The 17,411-nt window shown below is 36.3% G+C and overlaps 1 protein-coding gene and 1 long non-coding RNA gene across 2 annotated transcripts in view; one reads left to right on the forward strand and one right to left on the reverse strand.

Annotated features, from left to right (window-relative positions):
- Positions 1–602: 602 nt before the first annotated feature.
- Positions 603–1,639, reverse strand: LOC113468617. Its single transcript, XR_003392302.1, has 2 exons — positions 1,580–1,639; positions 603–1,101 (listed from the first exon to the last, which is right to left on the reverse strand). It is a non-coding gene; the product is annotated as an uncharacterized LOC113468617 (long non-coding RNA).
- Positions 1,640–3,390: 1,751 nt separating this feature from the next.
- Positions 3,391–17,411, forward strand: part of LOC103512109 (microtubule-actin cross-linking factor 1, isoforms 1/2/3/5) — a 173,073-nt gene continuing 159,052 nt past the window's right edge. The window contains 1 exon segment of the mRNA XM_026825547.1: positions 3,391–3,607. The gene's annotated coding sequence lies outside the window, so the exon portion shown is untranslated.

Genomic DNA, 17,411 nt, shown 5'->3' on the forward strand with positions numbered 1-17,411 from the left:
TGCCGCTGTAAAATTTAGATGTAATAAGTATTTTTTTTTAAGAGGTTTGACAGAGGGAACTGTAACTGCTAGAGTCTTATCGTCCCGAAATCGAAGAGAGAAGGAAGACAGGATAGGAGAAAAGCCAGCCGTTCCGAGAACGAACATTATCCATCCAGGATAAAATCCGCCCCGGGCGGGAATCGAACCCGCGGCCTAGCGCTCGTTCCGAGAACGAACATTATCCAGGATAAAATCCGCCCCGGGCGGGAATCGAACCCGCGGCCTAGCGCTTACCGCCTCGAGAACGAACATTATCCCATCAGGATAAAATCCGCCCCGGGCGGGAATCGAACCCGCGGCCTAGCGCTTACAAAAGCCAGCCGTTCCGAGAACGAACATCATCCCGTCAGGATAAAATCCGCCCCGGGCAGGAATCGAACCCGCGGCCTAGCGCTTACAAGGCAGGCGCGCCACCAACCAAGCTAACTAGGCTGGCGCGATTACAAAATCTCCCACTGAAGAAATCTCCCTCAAAATGAGCTCTAACAAAATTGCCACCAATCAAGCTAACTAGGCTGGGTTTAAATATAATAAGTATCAAAATGAGTAACAAGTTGAGCTTTGGAATAACTACGCAGGTATTTTATATTTGGTGTTAAAACAAACTGTTAACATTTTCATTCTACCTTATAGAAAGTTGAAATATACGTAGGTATTCAGGCCTGTTCCCAATCGTCGTTCGGAAAAAAATCGTGTCGTGAGTTAGTGGGAACACTCTCATTTAAAGTACATCGCCCACAAGGACATTTTGTGTCGGTCGAAAAAAAAAAAAATCGTGTAATGGGAATACCTAATACTATCATTTAAATTGCATTGTCGGAACGGGCCTTTCTACGAACTGCTCTGCATGCGTTAAAATAAAGGTAGCTACGACATTTTTTTTTTTTTTTTTTTTTGTAAAAAAAGTGCGGATTCAGGAGTCCGTGGAAAAGGTCACTGATGACATGACCTTATCGTAGCGGATTATCGGTAGTGCTCCTTCTGATGTCCTTTATCCTCTCTGATCAACATGTATGGGATACTTACCCCAACCATGGTACAGTAAGTTTTTAGCTGTTTCTGAAATCAAATGAAAATAGTAGTTTGTAACAATAAAATTCTGTCTGAAAAGTATGCCGTGTCGTTTTGGCAACCCCCAAAGTTTGAGATAGGTAAAAAAAATCTGGTGTGAACATCACACGATTTTCCTTATCCTATTAAATGATGCTTATTTGAGTATTCTTTTACCTTAACTTTTACAATATCTCTAACTGCTTAGTCGATATAGCTGAAAACCGCAAAAAACGGTCGACAACCGCCAAAAAGCGGTAAAAATACCGCCAACCGCAGCACCTATCTCAACCAAACGTTTTTTGGGTGCTTATTATCACATTTTTGAACTACATACCAAATTTCAAGTCTCTAGCTCATACAGTTCCCGAGATATTATTGAATTACACCGAAAACCGCCAAAAAGTGGTAAAATGCCGCCAACCGTTGCACTGATCTTAACCAAAAGTTTCGTGTCGCATCCTTGTCACATTTGACATCTACATACCAAATTTCGAGATATTTTGTTTACAGACAGACAGACAGACACACGGACCAATGGCTGAAACTTTGGATGTAGGCTCTAGGGAGGGACCTCAAAACGTGTTTTGGCACTAAAAACTGACCATCGGAAATTTGACCCGATTACATTACTTTCCTTCCTATAGGATAAGGAAAGTAAAAATGCTAAATTTGGAAAATTTCCCTTTTCTTTTATCTTTTATACTCCCGAGAATTTTTCCCAACTAGATATTTTCCCTGTGTTCCAAACCGGAGTTCGGATTGCCTCGTGCAGTAGGTAGAGGGTGGATACAATGGAAAACACAGGATTCAAAAGTATTTACAATATAAAATTCACTTTATTGTATGGAAAATCAACATGTCAAAATTTTCTCTTTTTTTCTTTCCAGAAAAATCTCGACTTGGAAAATTCAAAACGTTCTGACAATCTGGCGAGTTTATAAAAAAGCTCGCTTCCCATAGGTGAAAAGCGCATTTAAATGATCAAATCCGAAAATACGCTCAAGAGTTTCAAAGCGGCAAAATTCAAAATTTAAAGTTCTGATTTCTTAAAACTAAAAAGATCCCTATCATCTAGAATTTAACAAAGTTACAAAGTTTTACGCAACACTCCCACCCAAAAATCCAGAATTACACACAATTATGGGTTTTTGAAACCAAAAATTACTTCCAGATGATAGAGAGAAACAAGCATTATCTATAGCAACAGACAAAAAGAAATATAAAAGTAAAAATGGGGCTTATAGCTTGAAACAAAATAATGACGTCAAATAAAAAATCAAAATCTACTCATAACAAGCTTTCCCTATTTTTCTCAGATTCTACAAATGGATATCAAATATGTAACTTGTAGATCTCAAGAGTTCAATCAAAGTGATATAGATCCCAACCATTACTTTATGTTTATGTACCTATCCCAAATATGGTCTATTACTTGGATAAATTAATAAAATCTCTCAAATACAGAAAATCTTTCAGATAAGGTTCAAAGTGTCTACAGATTAAAACTAAAATATTTAGAAAATCCTCCGAGTTTGTATGTACAGCATATCAAATATCTAAATAGGAAAAAAACATTTATCTAGTCATCTCAAGTAATAAAAATAAATGTACAGAAATAAAAATTTACAACTTACATTCCTATGTCTTAAACTGTATCATTATAATAAATTCTGTAGATATTTACAGGTCTAGCTTGATTGGTTTCTTTACATTACGTCCCACTCTTGTAATGTTAGCTTTGATAGGACTAGGTTGTTTCGAATCAACCTTTACAATCTGTCCAACCTGTTCTAGACTAGACTGCCCATAATCAGTCTGTTTAATCCGATGAGTGTCACGAAGAGTTACATCAACTTCTGATGTCCCATTATTTTTCATATCAGACTCATCTGTACCTACATCTTCGGATACACAATAATCACCATTAGAGCTGATCTCTAATGGATAGACCCTTTGAATAGGTCTAGTCAAAATACCTGATCTAGTCTTTAACTTGACTACACGTACATGATTATCATTACCCCGTACCAAAGCTACTATTCTGGCGATTGGCCAATCTGTACGTTTGACATTATCGTCCCCTATTAAAACTATATCTCCTACCTTAATACAGTGTTCTGGTTTGGTGTACGATGATAGATTGTACCATTCATTTGACTCAGACTGGTTCAGCATTGAAGATACAACCGTCTTTTTCTTCTCCTGGTTGATTTCGTCTTCATCGAATTTCGCCTCAGACGTGTATCATTTCTCACTCTTCCCTGCTGACTGCTTGATCTTGTTTTGTGTAATTTTTTGCCGATTAAAAAATAAAATGCAATGTTGTGTGATGTTCTGCTGTTTACCGCAGAGTGTTTTGTGTTAATGCCATTGTCTTTTTTCCGTAAAGAACTATTTTTTAATCCAAATAGGTTATTTTGCTGAAATGTCTTTTGGCCAAGTGATTTCAGAGGTGTTTTAAAAATTTCTTTTAATCTCAAGCAACGAAACCTGAACACAATTTCATTCATGGGTAAGTTTTCCTCAGTCTAGTTTTCTTGCCATTAATAAAATATTTTTCAGCCTGAAAAATCAGCAAGAATCCCTCTTTCAACAACGAATAATTCCTCGATGAAACACCATTTATTTATAAAATTATTCTTAAATTAGAAGTTTTTATATCCAATATTGATCCCAACTGATAATCCCAACACTGCTTCCTTGAAGTTGAAATTTATTAATGTAAACAAATTGATACCAAAGACCCCTGAGGTTAGATAAAATTTACAATGTCAGGGCCAAATCATTATTTAACAGTTATCTCTCAGATTTAAAATTATGCAAATCGCTTGCATGCTTTAGAGTTGACTGTATTCAATTTTCAAGCATATTTACTCTATTGAAATTGCATAGATTATTTTTTTACTATGTTCATTTCTTTGTGATGTGTTTATTTCTGATGTGTTAATATTAGTACAGGCACCTTATGTTCAAGCTCTTGTAACAGAGTGTTGGCAATTATTTCCAGGGACTTCTCTTATATGGGGCTGATGATTTCTAAACTATATCTTATGGACATAAAGTTCAACTTGCTGTACATTTACATATTTAATGTTACATAGGTAGATATAAGTAAACAAAGTTCTTGCCATTTAGTATTTTGTTGGTTTTGGAGTTCTAACAGTAGTTCCAGACTTTGGTTGTGTCAATGAACCCCATCTAACCAAGTACTTACTAATGCTGTAATGCTAGAAATGTGGTCGGCTTAATTTGGTAAGGGGCAGTATCCACTGTACGGATAGAACCTACCTTTTGTAATACAACCTGACAAAAAAGTCATGATTTAAGAATCTTTTGGAAAAGAGTTCATAATTTCCCATGTTTCACATACCTGCAGAATTTATTAGATCCATGCAAGATAAGTAATGGGATAATGTTATAGGGTACAAAGGTGTTTGTACATTTTCATTAGTATTTTGTAGATATTGAAACACATGGATACCTTTGCCCAAAGGATTGTGCAAATCTATTTCATGATAATCCTTTTACTTGCCCATCAGGATTCTTCTTACAGGCTTCCTTAAAACCCATAGATTATGCCATTATGCACTGTTTATAAGTGGCCATCATCACTTTTTTTTTATAAGTCTCAAATTATCATTTTCTAAAGTGTTTCTAGATTGTTATTGTTTCTGGTGTACTCTCAAGAGTACAGTATTTTCATAAGTCTCAAATTATCATTTTCTAAAGTGTTTCTAGATTGTTATTGTTTCTGGTGTACTCTCAAGAGTACAGTATTTTCTACACACTTGAAACACTAAAGTACCCAATATGCATACTATACACACTTGAGATGTGGGTATTTTTTATTGGCTTAAAACCATGCTCTTCTAAACCAGTGCATGAAGATATTGTGTTTCTATATTTTTCCATGAGTTACCTGTATTACTTATTTTGAGCTTATGAGCTATTGACAGTAAGTTTGCAAATATATTCAGAGTGATTTTATCATTAGATTCATTAGATATGTGTGATACATATAGCTATTACCTAGGTATGGCATGAAATTTGTTGTGATAAATAATTGCCAAAGATTTTTCTATGTAGAGCAATACCTAAGAAATAATTACATATGTATTATCAATTAAAAGTAAGTACTTATGTACCTAAATATTGTTTTTATTGATTAATTTTGAATTTTAATAAGCAGGTAAGTTCTTTTTTCCAAAGAAAGTAATTTTATTTTGTTCTTTACAATGACATCAACTAACATTACAATTTAATAAGAATATAATTATTATGACATTGTAAGTAAGTAGGTACATGTGCTAAAGTAGATAGGTAAGTATCAATCAATCAATCAATCAATCAATATATTTTATTGTGGATGTATACATAGTAAGTACTCACCCACAATAATTATAATACAAGCTCAATAATATGTAGTTTGATTATCTTCTTCCAACCAACCTTTCAGCATGTCTGTACTCTGTATTCTTTTACTGCCTCCTGCTCTTTGGTATGATTGACCTCTTCTCTCCCTCCTTCCACCTCTCTTTCCTTCTTGTCTCCCTCTCCCTTTCATGCTCTCTCTCTTCCCTTCCCTTCTCTCATCTCTTTCCTTCATCCCTCTGTTCTATTTTTCTTCTCAATCGTACGTCACGTCAATAGAGACTGTGATAATAGACTAGAATAGCTACAGTGAGGTACCTCTATGTCTCTTTATCTTTGACAATAAACAAAAAATGAAAGGTGTAAACAGTTTGGAATGAAATGGTTCGAGGGTGTGGATCGCGGTGTCCGTGGTTTCATAAACGTGTCAAAAAAAAAAAAAAAAAAAAAAAAAAAAAGGTACCTCCATTGTATAATGGTAGAAAATCAATAGATAACTCACTGATAAACACTCTCTATTCCATTGTTATCTCGGCACTGGAGGTACCTATTTTATGACTAAAGAGAGCCTTGGCTGAAATCCATTGTGCTATTTTTTTTTGTTTTTTTTTTTTTTTTTTGTTAACACATTGATTTCTTGTTGTTCATTCGGTGTCAAAAAAAGTCCAACATCATAATGCGCAGTTTAACGAAGATTGTGACACCTGCCCGCATGGGGTAAATCTGTCAAAAAAAATCGCCTTTTGGAAAAAAAAAAAAAAAAAAAAAAAAAAACTATGTCCTGCCAATTGAAGGAAAGGTCACAAAGATTTGAGTTACTGAAGTGATATTGATTCATCAGTGATAATAAGTTACATTACTTTTTTTTTCACGTCCACATGTTGTATGCTCTGCATTTTCACATATTTATTATTATGTATTATTATTATTATTATTATTTTTTTTTTTAGCGTCAGTTTTATTATTAGTATTAGTGTAACATACCGACGTTGTATACATTCATGTTTGAATTTTATGTACAATAAAAACTGAATTACATAATGTAGGATAAGGAAAGTACTTCGTAGAAACTTAACCCATGCTTTAGGGCTGTTTGCCCTTAATCTACTTACTAACTTTCTGTGTCCGTGAAGGTATGATACCTGTCTCACGGTGTTAAAAGGATTGGGTTTTAAAAAGGTATCAAATTGTTAAAACCGAGCTTTTGCAAATGTTCACCTCTAATTGACGCTATTTAAGCCAAGCTTTCACACATTTCCACCTCGAAATGACGCTATTTTTATGTCACTACCGGGGCTCGAACCCCCTACGAATCCAACGTTCTACCTCTGAGTTACTGAGGATTCTATGAGATTCTTCTCAAGCGTAGGTTGCACTTCTTATCAAGTAGCAATCGTGATATCACACAAATTAACCAAATTTAAGCGTGGGGCAGAGTGGGGCTCAAGTGTGTTTGGAATAATGAATGTTTAGTGAGGAATGGGACTGTTAATTATTATTACCCACCATTATTTAACTTTTTAATTATTTACTATCGTCGATCTTGGTATTTTATGACCAGGGCCGAATCATGGTCCACAGAGTGAGTTAAAACTCCGTGTAAGTTAATTTAAGGTTATACAGAAATGTATAGGCGTAGAGGTACCTCCTCGATCTTCAAGTTCATCCTAAAACACCTCAAGCCTCAAGAAAGAAGAGGTAAAAGCATCGAAATATTTAAATCATAGCCATTAAGTTGACAGGTTTATCGATTCATTCTGCAGTTCCTGTGGTTCAGTTTCGTGTAAAAAGTAGGCAGAATGGTAGGACGTACCTACAAGTTTACTACAAGTTAGGAATTTAAAAGTTGTAGATTTTTTTATATTAACACAGGTTATTAGAATTAGTAGGAGTAGGTCAGTACTTATACCATGACCTAGACAATTTCCAATAGAAACCAGAATTTCAATAAGATACAACGGGAGGAAACCAATTCGGTCCCAAAACCTGTTTTTGCTACCAATTGGGTCCCGGGTTTGAGAGGGTCTAAGTACCGATTGGGTCCCACCCTTAAATTGATTTATACCTGATTGTTTTTCTTCTTTCTATCACAAGCACTATGTTCTTAGAGCTGAATCTTCCTAGTCTAAAACTTTAAGAGTGATCGCTACCAAAAGAACTGGCACAAATGAGCAGTGACCAGTGTTATTATAGGGTTAGGTTGAACACAAAAAGGGGCTTTCTTTTTCACTGTCGTAGCTTCTGAATAAGTACCGAAAATTTTGGTGATTGTATTGGAAAATCTCGGAAAATTATGATGGATTAAGTACGAATAAAGCAGAATCATTTCTTCTACTTGTGAACAACAGAAAAACGAACGTTGTATATTGTTAAAAATTAAAACTCTTATTTATTTCATCCAAGTCATCACAGGTATACGAGACCCAATTGGTAGTGCGCCCGGGACCCAATTGGTAGTCGACTGCCTTAAGAAAAAAGGTCATGGGACCGAATTGGCGTTCTTCCGATACGACGAACGGTTGATTTTTTACTTTTTTTTTAGCTACTTTTTATCTCCTAAACTTTCAGGACTAGTTTTATTAATGGGGGAACATTAATAACACAAGTACATGTTTGTTTTTTATATTAAAATATTAACTAATTATTGCTTTAATTTATTCTGAAGTTTCTCTTGATTAGTTCGTATTTTTCTAGCTGATTGATTCTTTTTCTTATCTTAAAAGCCTGACATATCAAAGAAATCTGTCATTACATTAATTTTATTATTACTACCAAAAGTGGGTTAAAACAAGCATTGGTTTTTCTTTAACCACCTAAAACGAAGGCCTCTCCTGACTATTCGAATATTTTCAATAACTGGAAAAAGAAGAACAGGCTAATTTAGAAAATATTATCTATCTAGTTTTCATTGATTTTGACTTTTTGAGATTTTAATGAATTTCTAAAATTTTGAAGAGTAATCCTTATTTCGCGATTTGGCTCATAGTTTATTTCCTTCCAAAATCTAGGGATACTTCAGCCAAGCCTGGGTACGGCTACAGATACACTAAGTGCTGGTATTATTCATCACATTGTAGAGTTGGCAGTCATTTCCTCGGATTGTACACAGTGCTGTACAGTGACTATTAATCTAAAATAAGACATGACTGTTATTTACCTATGCTATTGGTACTTATGTTTCCGCAAGTTTTTAGCTCTGAATTTTATTTTAACCCATGACATCAGGGGACGAAAGAATTGTACCCGTGTCCTATTGTGTCCTGTAACTTAAACTGTTAGTCCCTACCTCTGTCTACGTTACGTAGGTGATTGCGTAAGGTTGTTTGAAGATCTTGATAATAATTAGTTATATCAATCGCTCGAATAGATAAAAAGATTTAAAGAGCCTCTTTACCCCGAAGTAGAAGCTTACCCCAGCAGTAAGCTTCTACTATTATTCTGGTCGAATTCTCTACTGTTCTAGACGTTAGAATCTACTCAGAGGTAGCACAAGACCACCAGTTATTGTAACAGGTTCTCGGCTCTGAAGGGCTAACTAAAGAATGCCAAGATCCTCGCTACAACTCTATACAGTTTCTGCATTTATCTATTTTGAGACTCGAAATGTATTCCTAGAAACTCGTTTTTCGTTTTCTTGGCGTACCGAAGTAGCCTTATATAAGAGTTGGAAGAACAGCGCAAAGCAGTGCTAGACTGGATTGAGTTTGTTTACTGAAACCATTATTAATATTATCCTCTATAAATGTATCAAATATCATATTTGTTATGGACTCGGAACATCTTGAATCTTACCACTGTGCTCTGGTTCATTTCTGGAATTGTTTCTTCTGTGACTACAGAGTGAACCAAGCGAATCTGAGATAGAGTAGGTAATAATATCAGTAATTATCAGCACGATCTTGGTCTTATTAGATTAGAATAGCATGAGAAGAATTCGTATTAGAAGAAGCAGAAATTGAGTCATTCAAATTTTACAATAATTCAAAGGATACTCCATCACAGCCAGCTCCTTTTCGGGTGCACCCTCGCAGATCTTGAAAAGTTTGCTTTCCAGATCATTATGCCCAGTCCCATCTGGTAAGCACGGAATAAAGCCACGTCAAGTGGTTGTCACAGGAGAAAACATCCTGTATCACAGTCATCAGCAGAAGTTCTCATTTCAATAAGCATTCATTGATGCACGGCCATTCTTAGTCGTTGCGTCCAAGTTCTTTGATATTGCTGAATCGCTCACATAATGAAATCGTCCCAATAAGAAATAGCTCCCAGGCCGCCACCTCAATATTTACGATTCAGGCCGTCTGTATTTTTGTACAGATGAAATTCGAATTCTCATTTGATATCGTTATATGAGATTTGTATCGTGGATTTAGTAATTGGATAGAGATAACCAAGCGAAGATTTTACCCGTAGAGCTTCTTGCTGCGGGCTCAGCTTGACTGTCACTTTAGTCACAGAAGCTATTGTCTGAGGAATTTCCTTCTGGAAAAGAAATACCAGCTGTGAACTTTAATTTATTTAATTTTGACATCCTTTGTAAATACTATTTTACTTAGGTTATTTATGAAAATGGATACTTACGAGTTGGTTATTTATCCCGAAAAAAATGTCTATTTCATAGACATTTTTTTTTTCCTTGAAAGTTTCTCTTGAAAATGTCTATGAAATAGATAGACGAAACTCCGAGTTGGGATAAATAACCAACTTGTAAGTATGAAAAGTTAAGCTACTAAATCTGATAGGGGCGTTTTCAACCCCCAAAGATCTGCTATAAAAGTGGTTCCAAAAGCTGTCACCTAAGCCTCAGAGTGGGCTTGTGTATAAGGCCAGCCATTCACGATCAGTTGTAACTGACAGTTTCAACTGACAGTTTGAACTGTCAGTTAAAACTGATCGTGAATGGCGGTGAACTGACAGTTCGATTGAACTGATGGTCTAAACTGAGGATTATAAAATTTTTATATTTTTAACTGATGATACTTGAACTGACAGTTAAAACTGATCGTGAATGGCTGGCCTAAGGTTAAGCTGTGTCAATTGGTTCAAAGTTTGTGCGAAAGTGCACGGTTTTAATAGGAAAGGTCCTACGATCAATAATTTCAAATGTAAACTATTAACGAGGGTGGGAATTGGATCCCCTTGTTTTAATTCAATATTATTGTTGAGTTTTCTGCCTGCTCTCATAGCGGCATTAGATTTTTTTAGTATTTGTTATGGGTACATACTTTTTTCTTTCTTTGAAACACAAAAAAAGAGTATTATACTCTTGTGGACACGCGAATGTAATGGTAAATAGTTATCAAAACCCTTTCGGGCAAGTGCGTAGAAACCTCAAGTTGTATTTGAAGCTTGTGAGCTCATACTGTGTGACTCACACCAGGCTATCGGGGTAGAACTGTAGAAGTACTTATTTCCTTAGTTACAACGATTACAGATTAAGTAGCTCTCCGCCGCGCCAGGTCAAAACAGTTTGACAGCGTGCGTTTTACGATAAATGAAAATTCACTGAAGTTGGAGTTTGAAAACTCTTTTTTTTTTTTTTTTTTTATTTTTTTTTTTTTAAAATGATTTTGGATTTCTTGGATTCTTTATATTCAGACAAAAAAAAACAATTATTATTTTTTAAAATGATTCTGGACTTGATGGATTCATTAGATTCAGACAAAAAATACCCCTTATGTTAGATTCGTAGAAGCTTAACCCATCCTTTAGGGCTGTCTAGCCCCTACACCTAAGCCTCAGATTGGGCTTTTTCTGTATGATGCTAACTGGTTAGTGTCCCCATACCAGGCTCAAGTCCTCAAGAGGTTAACATTTCTCCATGAGTATATCTAATCAGGAACACATGGTTGATTATACTGACGATTTCAGTGAAAACTGAGCTGCTCTGTGCGTGTGTGAAGCATCGTGAGAAAGTAGGTATTGGATTCCTACAGTCCTACATTGTCTCGCGAACTATTGCTACATCATGTAAATCGTTATCTACGGTCAGAACTCTGGATATGTTTTCCATGGATTTGTGAACGAACTCATCGAACAGAGTGAGGTTCATGTTTTAACTCCAAGATTTTTGTTCGGTGATCCCTCTCTAACTGGTGCTCTGATTTTGATGAGGTTTGGTACACATCTTCAGCTTCAGCATATAAAGGAAAGTTGCTAAGTAGCACATAAATCATAAAGATTCGGACCCCAATTGGGCCACCGTAGAGGGGGAAATTTCAGAGTAGGTTCTACAGTTTGCTCTCAACCATCATTTGTCGGATGTTTAATTGTCTAATTTACAGGTTTTTCCCCAACTTAACTCCATATACAAAAAGCCCCCTGAGGCTTATGTGTAGGGGTAAACAGCCCCCAAAAGATTTAATTTTGTACGAATCTACACGTCAATTTTAAGTCTCGCCATTTAAAAACGGGTTTGAGATTTTGACCGCAAAGAATGGAGCTCGAAAAGATTAGACATTGGGGAATAACTTCTGACATTAACCTCGCCTAGTGGTTAAGTTCCATTAAGATTACATTATGTGGTTAACGCTGCTCGGCTGGATCAAATAAGATCCAGCCGGTTGATATGCATCAGAATACTGCATGAATTGGAGTAGAAAAAAGATGCTTTGTGACTTATGCTGTTAGCTGTTACATTATTGATAATACCAGACATTACATTATTCGAACTCCAAAATAGAAGGCAGAGCTTTCCAAGTTTTTTTTTTACTTTCCTTGTCCTATAGTAAAAAAATTGGACTGATTGCAATAGGTACTTTCTCATTACCTTGCATAGGTTCCCTATACATAAAGGTAATAGAAAGTAAAAATGTAGTGTAATCGGCTGAAATTCCCCTCTTTTGACGTGATACTAAACCATAACCATATGGGAAATCAAAGATGGCGTACCATCGGAATCGGTTCCGATGATGTACTGTACTCAGCATATTATGATCTCTGTACACAGCAATGTAAAATGTTCAACACACCTATCCCCTGTACTCGATTTATACGTTGGGTACGGTGTGTTTATTTATTTTTTACTTTCCTTATCCTATAGGAAGGAAAGTAATGTAATCGGGTCAAAATTTCGATGGTCAGTTTTTAGTGCCAAAACACGTTTTGAGGTCCGAGCCTAAATCCAAAGTTTCAGCCATTGGTCCTATTTTTAGTGCCAAAACACGTTTTGAGGTCCCTAGAGCCTAAATCCAAAGTTTCAGCCATTGGTCCGTGTGTGTGTCTGTCTGTAAAAAAAATATCTCGAGATGTTAAATGTGACAAGGATGCGACACGAAACTTTTGGTTAGATCGGTGCAACGGTTTCAGCTATAGCTACAAAACGGTTAGAGATATTGTAAAAGTTAGGGTAAAAGAACACTCAAATAAGCATCATTCAATAGGATAAGGAAAGTCGTGTGATGTTCACACCAGATTTTTTATACATTAATGTCCAATCGGAGCACAATATTTGTTTATTATTAAATTCAGTGCCGTGGTTGTACGCGGAAAAATGGACCCGGCTTTCAGTGAGTGAGGTAAAGGAACTTAGTCATTGAGAAAATACGATGTCCTCCCTAACTTTAACTTCCACCTACCTCGGTGGTGTAGTGGTCAAGGCGCTCGCCTGGTAAACAGGAGGGCGTGGGTTCAATCCCAGCCGAGGTATGGAATGCCCGGCTTTCAGTGAGTGAGGTAAAGGAACTTAGTCATTGAGAAAATACGATGCCCTCCCTAACTTTAACTTTCAGTCCCATCATGTAAGCTACAGCACATGGTAAAGGAGAGAATATAGTAGTGTAGGTACCTGTAATCTTGTAGCACCTCTATTTTTTTTTTTTTTTTTTTTTGGCTTTGTTTTGGCACAAACCCCCCCCCACACAGGCGGGGGGAGTGTGTTTTTTTTTTTTTTTTTTTTTGGCATTGGTTTGGCACTAAGCCTCGACCATACAGGCAGAGTGAATGTGTTTATTAAAAATGACTATTTAATAGATTTTCATATTATACGTATATAATTATATCACTTTTAACGAAAAAATGGAACACCTCTAATAAAGTCATTTTAGTGTAAAGTTATTGCTAACTCCAGAAATCTAATACTGAAGCTTTCGCATGACGAGCTCCTCAATATGTACCACATGTGGGGATTTAGGGAAGATTACTTTGATGTTATGTGCTGAAGTACCTTCGGCCGCGGCCCAGTTTTTGTAAGCATGCTCAGAGACGGTACCGACCTTGTCTCCAATCATTCTCAGAGGTTATTGCACAACTTTACATGTGAAATTATATATCCGGCTGTAAAATGCTTTCATACTTGATTAAGTCAAGTTTTGGACCTTGTGGACGGTAATCAAGCTCCTCTTTCTGCCAAGAGAATCTAAATTCATGAACTTTCCTTTCTCGAAAACCTCCCATTTTATGTCATACCGTATTACTAGTGGATATTAATAAGTAATAAAGGTAACGCTGTTCCAGGATTTAAAGTTCCCTCAGAGATGATGTTTTAATTCCAGACGTCCTAAACATTAAATTTTCAAACTCAATTATCTTCTTGTAAAGCTATTCTACTGGTACTCTTTGTTGACTTCATTATCCTTTTAACCTTTTGAATCTCACGACATATTTTGATAGTGTCAGCTTTTCAAATGCAAAGATCCTTTTTCTTTTTATATCTTTTAATTTCTTTTTGCTTTTCTCTGAATTCTCTGTCGTTTCTTCTTTTGCTGGTTTTTCTTCCCAAGATCTTTTAATTCTTTCCCCGTGTCTGTTAGGATCCTAATATCTGTCCCCCCCTTATAATAAACAATAGACTAAGTCTGCTAAATCCCAAAGTATAGTCTACCACTCCTCAAAAAATCCGTCATTACGTGATCAAATTCTTGATTAAACTAGGATCTAGGATGGAATTCTGTCCGAGCAGAAAATGCAAACCTTTTTCTTCCCGATCTTACTCGCTGACTTCCTCAAGATATTTCGGTTTATCAGTTTCATTTCTTACCCTTTCTCTTTATCGTGCACCTACACAAGTGTGTACACAAGAATGAACGAACTGGGGTTTGTTTGATATGTTTAAGTGGGTTAATTAATGCCTTATGCTCAAGTTGTGATGGTTTTGTTTAGATTCCCAGGTGGTACAAATCTAAGTACATTTTATTTATTTTTTTATGGTTAAGTAGTATTATTATCGACAACTGTAACAAGAGTTACTGATTCACTTAAGAACAAATGGTACCTACTCTTGATTACCTGTGTATGTTGTTACCTGATGTGTATGGTGACCAAGTAACCAGTGAGTCACTTATGTAATTTTATTGACATGACTCACTCTTTCTGTTAAGTTGATCGTCGATCGACTTGGGCCGAATTCGGAAGTCCTGAGCAAGACGAACTATTTTCGACTTTTTTTCAAAATTTCTGCTCTAAATAGCAACCGAACCGTACATTTCTCGAACTTCGTCCCGCGGGCACTTTTGATCTACATCCTATGATGAACCTCCGTGGAACGTTTGATTCACCTGGCCCAAAAGGCAAAGTCCTGAGAAGGCCGAATTACTTTTAATCTTTTCCCAAAATTTATCCCTGAATAGCGAAATTTTGGCCCTGAATAACGGCCGACTGGTCCTTTCTGGAAACCCGGGTTAGGGTTATTTTTAATCTACACAAATCATCGAATCTCTCTGTAAAGTTTGATCGACTTGGACCGAATTCTAAAGTCCTGAGAAGGCTGAACTCCTTTCGTTCTTTTTCCAAAGCTTAGCCCTATTAAAGCATATAATCCATCTGTAGTCTATTAGCGATTTATAATGAAGTGATTAGCGACTCCTGCTGTCAGTAGATAAAAATGCAAGTGCAGGTCTGCAGGTGGTCGGTCCTATCAGGAAATATGAAGCTATCAAACATATGGAGGTTGGCTTTCAGCTGTTAATCTTGTGTGCTATCAGCAAGCAGGCAAAAATAATCAAGCACCTGTAGTTTTAAGGAGACATATGGAGGTTGGCTTTCAGCTGTTAATCTTGTGTGCTATCAGCAAGCAGGCAAAAATAATCAAGCACCTGTAGTTTTAAGGAGAATATCAGATTCGTATATCTTAGCTTTCTGTGTACACGTGCTACTTAAAAGTCGTCTCTGTCTGAGTTCTTTTGATGATTTTCCTGAATTTGTTTAGTGGAAATAAAGTTTTCTATTCCTGTACCTACTAGAGTTTCTGAATCCTTGGTAATCTTATTAGGGCCACTAATGAATAGCTCTGGTTCCATTAGTAGTGCCGTTGCTAAGGCATAGGAGTTATAAAAGAGGGGACTGCAGTTCGATTCCAAGCAGTGACATTTTTTTTTTCTGAAACCATTTGGAGGTTCAAGTTCAAATGTTTCCTAGTTACCAGTTTCATTACGAAAATTTTGATACATCGACGGTCGAAATTTCAGTTTCGTAGGTGGGGAATTTTCTTGGCAACCTTCCCGATGGGAAACATGGACTAGGAAGCTCCAGATTGTCCTCCCACCGAAGCGTGTGGGCTAGTGCGGTAAGCTGCAGAGAATGCAACGCAAATTATACCGCGGATTGTGTTAACAAGAATATTATAGACAGAAACACAAGGTATTCTTGCGTATGTACACAGCATATGATGTATGTACTCAGCATATTATGATCTCTGTACACAGCAATGTAAAATGTTCAACACACCTATCCCCTGTACTCGATTTATATACGTTGGGTACGGTGTGTTTATTTATTTTTTACTTTCCTTATCCTATAGGAAGGAAAGTAATGTAATCGGGTCAAAATTTCGATGATTTTTCCCCTCATTGTGTTGCCGGCTTTGTTATCTAGCTTTCCAAAATATCTCACAGATAGCGCTGGGAGTATCATTTCCCTGTGTATTTTTCCCCTCATTGTGTTGCCGGCTTTGTTATCTAGCTTTCCAAAATATCTCACAGATAGCGCTGGGAGTATCATTTCCTTTCTATTCCTGTACTAGAGTTTCTGAATCCTTGGTAATCTTATTAGGGCCACTAATGAATTGCTCTGGTTCCATTAGTAGTGCCGTTGCTAAGGCATAGGAGTTATAAAAGAGGGGACTGCAGTTCGATTCCAAGCAGTGACATTTTTTTTTTTTTTAGCTGAAACCATTTGGAGGTTCAAGTTCAAATGTTTTCTAGTTACCAGTTTCATTACGAAAATTTTGATACATCGACGGTCGAAATTTGAGTTTCGTTGGTGGGAAATTTTCTTGGCAACCTTCCCGATGAGAAACATGGACTAGGAAGCTCCAGATTGTCCTCCCACCGAAGCGTGTGGGCTAGTGCGGTAAGCTGCAGAGAATGCAACGCAAATTATACCGCGGATTGTGTTAACAAGAATATTATAGACTGAAACACAAGGTATTCTTGCGTATGTACACAGCATATGATCAGAGATGTGCAAAATGCTTTTGAAAACCAATTTGAAATGCAAAATGTAAAATGCCTCTAGAAAACCAATTTGAAATGCAAAATGTAAAATGCTTTTTAAAAACCAATTTGAAATGTAAAATGCAAAATGTACATTTTGAAAATGGTTTTTTAAATGCTTTTTAAAATGGATTTTCAAACAATAAGCCCTTGTAACCCTTGTAAAAAAATTGTTATTTACTAAAATTAAGTGAGAAAAATACAGAAAAAATAAGCAGCAAGTCAATGAAACTGGGCCCAATAAGACCAATTACATAACCTTAGGCTAAAATTCTTCTACTGACCACTGAGAAAACTAAGTATAGCCAAAATGTACTGACAAGTGATTTAGTGATTTGAGGTCAAAATCTAGTGATTTTTGAAAGAAATGTAATTTCATTGCAAAATTGCTCTTAAAGCTGAAAAAATAGACTTTTTTTTCCAGAAACCTACAATTTGTCCCTTCAAATTAGTCGCGTATGCAATATGCACTGCTTAAAATTTAGTGAAAGCGCTATAGTTGCCTTCACACACATT

Source organism: Diaphorina citri, unplaced genomic scaffold (assembly GCF_000475195.1).
Source record: "Diaphorina citri unplaced genomic scaffold, Diaci psyllid genome assembly version 1.1 scaffold35, whole genome shotgun sequence".
NCBI classification, from domain to species: domain Eukaryota; kingdom Metazoa; phylum Arthropoda; class Insecta; order Hemiptera; family Psyllidae; genus Diaphorina; species Diaphorina citri.